This window comes from Dipteris shenzhenensis, chromosome 12 (genome assembly GCF_047967505.1).
Source record: "Dipteris shenzhenensis isolate YYH24624 ecotype China chromosome 12, Dip_SZ_1.0, whole genome shotgun sequence".
Taxonomy (NCBI): Eukaryota; Viridiplantae; Streptophyta; class Polypodiopsida; order Gleicheniales; family Dipteridaceae; genus Dipteris; species Dipteris shenzhenensis.
Window position 1 is genome coordinate 45,568,580 of NC_141607.1, and position 10,384 is coordinate 45,578,963.

Here is a 10,384-nt window from a genome sequence, read left to right on the forward strand (position 1 = left end):
AGAAAGCAAGGTTCAAGAGAGCCTCAAGAGCTGGTTACTTTTTGACATATACTACCTTGGCACTATCTTGTGGTGTAAAGAATCCCCTCACCTTGGAGGGTTATGGAAAGCATAAGCTCATACGGAATCAAGAGCCTCCTTTGGTGGCCCTGCCCGACAAAACAAATGAAGAACAAAGTGCGACAACAAAAACTCTTGCACAAGATGAGAAGAGTTCGGTTGCTCCTCAGCTCAAGAAAAAAAGGTCTCCAATCAAATTCATAAGAAGGATTCCAAGAAAAGTTGGCAAACGATTGGAGAAATAGCCTGTATGGCATTGTATAATTTACAAGATGGAAGTAGAGTTGAATTGTGAGAACACTCTCATTTAAGAATGTCTTAGTTATGTTTATGTGTATTCGTGACAAAAACAACGTACATTTTGAAATAGAAATATATGTATTACATTTCAAATATTTCAATGGTTGCATACAATGACACAATAAGTGCCATCTTCTTATGCACGACATCCAAGTCATTCTTCATTGTAATAAAAAATTTTTGTTACATTAAATGACAACTATTGAGGGAAAAAATTAGCATGTAGCTTCTATCTACCCATTTGTGGTTTACAAATATCTTTGAGTGCCTCCACTAAGCATGTCTCTGTGCTGCATTTAAGTTCTCCAAAATCCGCCGCCTTCTTTCCTTTTGAGCCAATCTAAAAGCTAGTTTAACCGGTGATGTATTGACTTTGTTCTTGGCTTGAAGCCTTTGTAGTATTCGTCAATAGAACCACTGAAAGACTTCTTTTAAACTATTGGCTTTCTGTTTTCCTCCAAAATTTTGTGTATGTCTAAAGAATGCATTCGGTGCCATGTAGTGTGATTTCTCCATTCCCTCTGTGGACCAAATTGTAAGGCATCCGTATTTTTTTACAAATAAAGGAAGGCGATTATAGATTATATGTTGTTTTGATACATAGGCAAGTGGGCATTAGAAATACATAAAAATCATTTTGTTTGCTTTAAAAAAATACATGCACAAAAACAAGATATTGTTCTTACCATGCAGTGAGTGATGTTACATGTTGTCCAAGCCTCTTTCATTGCCTTTCCAAAAGTCTTTATCGCTTCTTCAAATGTTTTGATCATTCTTGCTCCAAGTAGCTTGGTCACAAAAAACAAAGAGCTTATCTAAGGATTTGCACACTTTTCCTTGACATCTCTTGCCAATCCGTCTGCCTAATGATCTTTGATAGCATTGTGTACTTTTCTCCACAAGTTATACTTTATCCTTGATACATATGTTGTTTTACTACCATTTTTTTTTCCCCTAGATGAGACAAAAATCTTCTAGCCTTTACTCCACCAATAGATGGCTTGATAGGGACATCTTTTCCATTTCTAGACTTGTTAAGATCCTTTGTAATATATACATCTCCTCCATGGAGACCAATTTTTGATAGCACTGATTCTAATGATTGCAGTGCCTCTTTTCTTATGCTCTCGGGGTGAAGTTTCCATGCAAATCTAATATATAGGAAAACTAGTTTCTCAATGATCCCACATAATGCATGCAATGTACAAATGTGAACATTTCAGGATGGAACTGCTTTGAAATTTTTATCTACTTTGAGTTACCCCCTTTGCTTAAATTGAACATACATTTCAGTGTCTTCAGGTCACCTGCCATATGCCATTCAATTTGAAATTCACCCTTCCCTTGAACATGAAGATGATGTTCTTGGACTTGACTCTTTATAATTGATGGTATATCTGTTTGATGAAAGACCCCTAATGATTTAATTTGACAATCGTGTAAAGACATTATGAATTTTTAAATCTCAAAGACCCAATAATTGTTATGCACAAAATACCCTTGAGAGGGCAAATAGTTACCCCTAATTGGGGGGAAAATGTAAAATTCATTAATTTGATAGACTTTGATAGGCAATGAATGATGTAGTGACTATCAAATTTGAAACTTGTGCTAATATTTTTCTATACCTTGCTTTCATATTTGAAAGGCCTATCAGCAATGTTCAACTTTCAATGCATGTGATTTTTTTGCCTTTATTTCCTAGAATTGGATACATGTTGTGGCTTGATATGTTGCAAAAAATGTAATAATTTGCAACTTTTACTCTATTTCATTATTCTCACACTAATGATTTATGTACAATATAAGAGTTTATTCTCATAAAGGATTTAGAGTGGCTACTCTCACATTGCCATCAAAGAAGTTGAGCTATAGCATTGCTATCTTTCCTAGGGCAACTCTTGGGAGTGCTCATCGATGAAACTACTTGTCATGTCCTTTTAGCTGCCTTTACCACATTAATTAAAAACTTACACATGCCCTTTCACAAATATCTTCAAAGAACTCATTCCCATATGGGGCAATTGAATGCTCTAAGTCTGTGGAGAGAATTTTGCCTTCCTCGTCAACTACAAAGAAGCTCTCATTTTGGGTGTTAGGCATGAAAATAGTGAGGGAGTGAATTTCAAGGAGATAGGAGCCAATCTGTTGCTTTTGTTAGTAGTTCTTCCTTAGAGATATTGCTATAGCAAAGAATTGGATTCTCCTTTGTGAATCTCAAAGTGTACTTTTTTTACAAAGTTACTTGACTTATGCATCCCAAACTGAGGCTAAAATTATATTTTAATAGCTCAATGCACTAAAAAATCATGTGCTTTCTCCTTTGCATCCAAAAGCACCCACTTTACCACTATAGTGCCCATGTTATCTGAGAAAATTAATAGCCTAATGCACTAAAAAAATCATGCGCTTTCACCTTTGCATCCAAAAGCACCCACTTTACCACTGTAGTGCCCACGTTAACTGAGGAATCAAAACTACTAGGCCAAAGATGTACAGATGTTCCCACGAGTAGCTCTCAAGTTATGGTGAACATTCAACCATTAATCCTAGGAATGTAGTTCTTCTTTTGTTAACCCTATGGCAATAAGGGCTAGAAGTACACTCTAGAGCATTGAAGATATGTGTAGAGTAGCGGCAAAGCTTCGCTTGTAATATCTTGAGCTTGAAAGATGGTATGATGAATATAAAGGAGAAGGATAGCCAAAATCCTCTCTAGAGGAGATCCAATCATACTTGCAAAATCATGATCTAGAGAGATAAATACTAAAACTAGCGAGAAGACTAAAAGCCTACACTTTTTGAGGTCCCCTCAAAAAGTGGAAGGACTTGAGAGGTCCTCCCACAAAGTGGGGGGGCTCAAGAGGTCCCCCCACAATGTGGGGGGACTCAAGAGGTTCCCCCACAAAGTGTAGAGACCCAAGAGGTTCCCCCAAAAAGTGGAGGGACTCTTAGCCAAGAGGTCTTCTACAAAAGAGGTCCCACATTGCGGTTCCTACGAATCGTGTAGAGACCAACATGTATACATCTCTCTAAATGGAATGATGCTCCCACTCTTTGGGGTTCAGTGTTCATTGCACTTTGGTGTTCACGTGCTTTTTCTCCTTGGGTCCATGCTCCCTCAACACTATCATCTGATAGCATACTCCTTGCAATCTCCCATCCTCCCCCCTTCTTCTCCTCCTCCTCCCTCCTCCTCCTCCTCCTCCTCCTCCTCCTCCTCCTCCTCCTACTTCTCCCCCCTCCTCCTCCTCCTTACTCCCTTGATCCTCCTCAACCCTTTACCCCTTGAAGTCATGGAGGAGACGGCCTCTCCTCTCCTCAACGTTGGACTCTTGCTAAACCCTGTAGCCCTTTCTAAACCCTGGAACTCCTAGTTATCTCTCTCAACCTTAAACCCCTTCTAAACCTTGCAACCCCTTTCTAAACCCTTGAACTCTCATGGAGGCGAGAGCCTCCATCCATTGTTATGATCAAGCCCTCTTTCTCACCCATGCACACATGAGATCTACTTTCCGCGCTTTAGCCTACACCTCTCACTGAATACGAGCCAAGGACCTATGCTACACTTGTGAACACCTATGCTACAATGAGCAATGACACGGCTGTAGATAACCAACACCCTCGGAACTTGGACTTAGGAGAGACAATGACACTACCTTTGGATTAGATAATGCCCACTTTACTCCTATACTAGGAGATAGTGCCCACGTTCACTTAGGAAATTAAATATATTAAAGCCACCAAGCCAAAGAGAAAGAGAGGTTTCCACAAGTAGCTCTTGATTTATGGTGAACACTCAACCATTTTGTGAGGTCATCTTGAGAATATGCTCAAAGCCGCCTTGAGAATTGCTAAGAATGGGAAGCCTTATGGGATTTCGCATGGAGAAAGTGCTACGGATTGATGAGCTTTATCTTTTCTCTCCTTGGGAGCATTGCTTACTCTTGTGCGCTTGATGCCTTTGTGGCCTACTAGCCTAGTTCTGCAACAACCTGTAGACTGGCATTGGAGGAGCAACAATAGTGGACGTCCTCTAGCATAGGTGACACCAAAAGGTTTCCAAATTTTGGTGTCTGCTAATGTTTCCAATTATCTTGGCACCTTCACGTTTCACTAGATTCTCAATTGATCTAGAGTATTCGACTTCGTAGAGTTTGGAAGGCCACACCCTCCAACCACCTAAACTTCTTGCTTTGGCAATTACTGCTATGTTAAGTCTCTACAGAGGATATGCTATCCAAATGGAAATCCATTTCGCCATTCTGCCTGCTACGTAATGGCATGATTTGCTATTGGGGTGCATTCTAGTTAGGGCTGTGTGGCAGTACATTCATAGCTAGATGACAAAATCTCAGGTATATTGCTCTCTCACTTTGAAATGAGCCTTACTTGGCAATGTAGGAATCTTAGTTAGCACAAATTCGTATTTGCAATCTTGTATAGGTTGTGGTGGTGGAGCAAGTCTCTTATTGTAGAAACAACTTAGTTTCCGAGTGCTCTAGGATCCTGTCAAATTTTTGCAAGTTCGTGCATGCTAGAATACTTAGCATTTTTTTTTCCTACTATACCAGATCTAAAGACTTCAGGATTGTATATGTTTTGCTACAGTTTGGCTCTCACCAGTAAGCCAACTGTATTTCTTTTTCATTTTACCCTTTCTTTTTAATCAATTATCTTTTCATGCAAAAGAAAAAAGAATACATCCCCCCCCCAAAAAAAAAGGCCCACGACCCATCCACTCACACTAACCCACAATTTAGGATTGCTTGGGTTCAATTCTGATCATTGATGTGCCAATGAATTTTATTGGGTTGAGGGAGGATGGTCATTGCTTGGGGAGGATAGCTGGCTTGTGTTTATGAGCCGTATCAACAAATCCCCATCAATGGCTATCGCCGTTGTCTAAACTCAGCTGTATGCTCATTCAACAAAGGCTGCTTCTAATTAGGGCCTGTGCCCACGAGCCCAAAAATGTGAGGCTGGAGGTGCACACTGTGCAGATGATTTTTTATAGGGTTCTCTCCATGATGAAATTATCACTTGATCGTGTACAGTTCTGCAGCCCTGTACCCTCCCTCTGCGTAAGTAAACTTGAAGGATGACTGGCAATAGCCGATCGAAATGGAGTGGTGTGTTGGTGCTAGGATCTACACCTCTCAATTGGGAGGTACTTGAGTACGCCTTCAACATTCAACGTGGGGCCCAACTTGGAGCGCCAATGGTTCAAAATGGAGTTGTGCACTGGTGCCACGATCTGCAACTCTTAAGTAGGTGTCATTTAGCATCTAAGTGCACCTCTCTATTTTGTGCATGGATCGATTTGAAGTGCCTCGAGATGTGCACTCTTTGGGCCTATTTTCATGAGGAAGGTGCGCGCATCTAAGTGAGGGAATCACCCCCCCTTTTAGTTCACACAATAGAAAAATGGAGGTGGCAATGCCAGTCTGAGCGCCTGGGTGCGAGCTTGGGCCCAACTAATTTTGATGGACTCACACTGCCCATCCAAAATGGAAGCCTTCTAGCTTTGAACGGTCTACATCCAATCATCTGCATCAGTTGTGTGGACAGTCTACAACTTCTCTATCCCGATATCTTGAATCTCAATCTCAATCTCCTGTCCACCTTTGTCTGAACCCTTCTCATTGGGATTTCTTCTCTTGACTGCATAATACAAAATCTCAATCTCTTCTCTTCTCTTCTCTTCTCTTCTCTATCTCTTCTCTTTCTCTATCTGTTTCTCTATCTATATTATGGAGAAGTTTACCGAAGCTTGTGACATGGCAAGAGGATGGTGGTTCGGGGAGAGAGGAAAAAGAGAGATTGGAGGTTCGGGAAGAGAGATGTGGTGAGCATTTAATGCCCATGCAAAGCACGGGTACAGCACTAGTCTCTGTGGTGCATGACCTGAAATCTTTCGCACCTTGTTGAAAGGGTGCCGCACCTATGTGGAGATACCCTTAACTATTATTATTATTATTATTATTATTATAAATAATATAAAAACTTGAATTTTTGTTGCATATGATTAATCCCACATTTTTTATTTTTATTTTGAGCAGCTAGGCATCACACACAAAGAGTGCTCTTATTAGTCACAAAAGGGTACAAACAAAAAGGGGTGATCCTATCAAAACTGTGGCCTACACTAGGGCAGTGCCCAAGGCCCACGCTCAGAGAGCAGAAAACAGTTAACCTATTCTGAGGCCAGTTACACTAACAGTGTCACCCTGATACCATCTATACACGCATGAACCGTCGAATCTTTGCAAACTTTGGTCAAGGTGATATAAGTGAGGAATGCTTTTACCAAGATGAGGACCATAGAGTCTCTCCAAGCAAGTGTCGGTTTGCTTCCAAAGACCATCTAGTTGCGACAAATCCAGATCGCATAACACACAACCCCTTTTAGAGGCCGCACAACAGCAACTGTTAAGGAAAACCCCGTGGTGTCCCCTAAAAGAGCCAATTTCCAATTGGTTCCCATCCGGAATCTCGCCATCGCACTCGAGTCTCTGATGGCCTTCTCAATTGCGAATCACACTAGTCTAGACACAGGGCATCTCCATATTAGGTGTTGTAGGGATTCAAGCGCGTCCCCACAAAAGGGGCAAGACGAATTCACCACAAACCTTCGAGCCAGCTTGGCCCATACTGGGAGCCATTGTTGTAGGATCTTCCACAAGAGAAACGAGAACTTCCCGAAACGGCAGTCTTTCCATCTATAAGTTAGTTGCTTGTCCCACCAGGACCGGGAATGCTGTAGTCCCCACTTCTTGTTAAGGTCCACCTTAGTATCCACATCCTCAAGGAGGGATTTGTACATCAGACCGACTGACATTTTTCTCAGCTGGACCTTTCCCAGGTACCAGTGGAGGGCTCTTCTCTGTTCTGCTCGAATGCAGTTAGGTGGCCAAACATCCGCACGTAGGCCTAAGATTCTGTGCAATAGCACGGTCTCGCTCACTGTGCAAGAAAAGGTGCAACTAATGTCACCCAGAGGCCACCACTAGCCCTGGTGTGGGTTGCAAATTTGTTTCCAGTGATGCAAACCTTTCCTAAACATGCTTCTGGTGCATGGTAAATACAACCAAGCTAGCAACTTTCCATCCAAAAGCCTTACTCCACCATAGAGTTTCGGCTAGACCAGCATCGCCTTTGAGATTGCCAAGAGCTTTCTAGGAGAGTTTAGAAACCGCCAACTTCAAGGTCATCACCGTTTCTAGTAGAGAAGACCCTTGGATGGAGACTGGGAACTTGGAAGTTTGAGAAGATTCTCTCGTACCAAAATAGGCCCCTCCAAACTCCCACTCTGTAACTAGATCCAATCTCAATGAACCAATGGGAAATTTCCACCCAGGGTGGGCCTCCGCTAATAGCTTCGGGATCCATTTGCTAATAAGGGCCACATTTTTTAGGTAGGCATTAGGAATGCCTAGTCTTCCTCTTCTCTTAGGGAGTTAAGCGCATTCTAGGGGATGTAATGCATCCGCTTGGTGCCACCATCCTCGGCCCAGAGAAAGGTTCGTAGGGCTCTCATGAAAGAGGCAAACAGATGCAACATAGGTTAGCATAGCAGATAGAATATGTTTCACCACCAACACACGAGCATTCTAGCCCAGGTAATGTCCACCCCAAACTCTGAGTTTCGAAAGAAGCTTCTCCCTAAACCAATCAAATCTCTGCTACTGCGAGATTCCCAAACCCAGCGGGGCTAGAGACAAAACAAAAACTTTGTAAACACTCTTCCAGGGCAGTGATTGAATCAGCTTTCTCCTTGTAGAATGCTAGTAGATCGTCCGTGAACATCTGAATACTCAGTAGTAAACCCAAAGGAAGGTGGAGGCTTTCCAACCGACCCGCCTGGTCAGCAAGTTTGATCTTAAGAATTAAGGGAACCGAGGCTAGAGCAAAAAGGAGGGGTGCTAAAGGGCATCCTTGACGTATTGAACCTGACAAAGGCATCTCCGGAACCCAACAACACAGCTTCTATGAAATCCCAACGAATTCGATCATATGCCTTATCCAAGTCAATCCCAAAGAGAATGCAGTTCTGATTTATGGCACAAGCATAGTCAATCACAGAGCTCACATTCAGAATATTATCAAAAATATCTCTACCTTTCACAAATCATGTTTGCTCACTATCCACAACTTGGCTACACATGGATCTGATCCTGAGTGCTAGGGCTTTAGCCACTACCTTATAGAACATGTTGAGCATGGTGATTGGCCACCAATCCCCGGGGAGGATCCAATTCGATCTTTTGGGAAATAACTTCAATAGCCCCGTATTAACGTCTTGTGAGAGGAAACCTTTGGACACAGATGTCTTTGCCATAGCCACCAGATCCGCGGGCCCAAGGTATCCCAGAAAGCAATCAAGAACTATATCGTCAATCCATTGGATCTCAGAGTTTTGTCTTTCTTCATTTTCCTCAAGGCCTCAAAGAGCTCGTTCTCCAAAAACTCAGCTGCCAGCATGTTCGTTTGCGTCTCCGATACCCTAGGCTCCAAAGCGTTGAGAGTCTCTGACAGATTCATTTTCTAAGCCTCATTCTAATCAGCCGGGGCACCCACAATATTGCTAAGATGGTTCCGAAAGGCTTGGGCAATATGCCAGTATTATGTCACTAATTCCCCATTTGGGCCTTCAACTCTGTCCACTCTATCCTGTTGTCTCTTCCTTTGGAGCAACTGGAAAAACAGACTCGATGGGCAATCCCCAAGCTTCAGTCAAGTTTGCCTACTATGTATCCACGCTGCCTCGGCCCTTTCCAACTCACGGAGCTGTAGTTCCTGCCCCAGTTCGGCATGCAGCGTTGAAACCATGGGGTCTTGAGGGTCGCTAAAGACTGCCAATCAAGGCATCTTTGATCACTATCAATTGCTTGTAGCTCCATTTACGCTCAACATGTTGCTTGGCCCACTCTTTAGCACCCGGAGCACAACTCTAATGCAAAGGTCCCATCAGGAGCATGGGTCGTCTGTGTTCTGAGACCAGGCAAGTCTGATGGTGTTACTGAACTGTTCAGACTCCAGCCATTTATTGTTGAGATGGAACGGGACGTCAAGAGATCTACTTGCCTTTAGGGGGGAACTGAATGACCATCACTTTGGGAGGTGGTCTGAGACCGAGGTCGTCATCGACAGGTACTGACCATGCATGGGAGCACACATCCACCAGCCGCCCCCAGAAGCATAAACTCGATCTAGCCTACAAGCTTTGAACTCTTCACCCTTCCGTCTATTCGACTAGGAGAAGCCTGCAAGTCCTGTCCGGTTTATGTCCAGGTAGTCCAAAAGCCCCAACTCGAGGGAAAGATCCTCCCAGGACTCAAGATGTGCGAGGGGTGTTGACAAAGAGCTGTTAATTCGATCATCAGCCGTCTCTGTAAAGATCCATCACCCGCCAGGAGCTAATTCTTGCCCTTGATCTTTTCTTTTAACATGACCTAGGAAGATCTGTCACCTGCATCATTTAGGGCATAGACGCATATAACATTGAAGGAGAAACAATCAATTTGGATCCTAGTAGCAATAAACCAGCCTTCTTCATGTCGAGATAGTTCTTTTGCCGCCATCGTCGATTTGATTGCTATCGTACAACCTCCACGACCCCTTATTGGACAATTGATGAAAAGATCAAAGCCGAGATTCTTGAGCGTAAACCAGAATGGGTTAGCCGGGCCACATTTCAGCTCCTAGACCAAACAAATATCAGGATTGGCTTTCCTGATTACCAAGAGGCATGCCTTCTTTTTGGTCGGATTGCATTCTCCATGAACGTTCCAAGACAGTAAAGAAATGGGTCTCGCCCGATCACCCCCTCTTCGTGGGCGACCATCGTTAGTTTGCCAAAGCTTTGTAGGCATCTCTGAGGAAGTGGAACCTGTTCTCTTTACCCTGACCAGCTGCCCTAGCCGCATCTTTGATCTTTTTAGACAACGAACGAGACGCCGGAGCACTGTCAGGCTTCGGGGTTTGATCCGCGCCTCCGACTCATCCAGCAACCGTTTCTTGT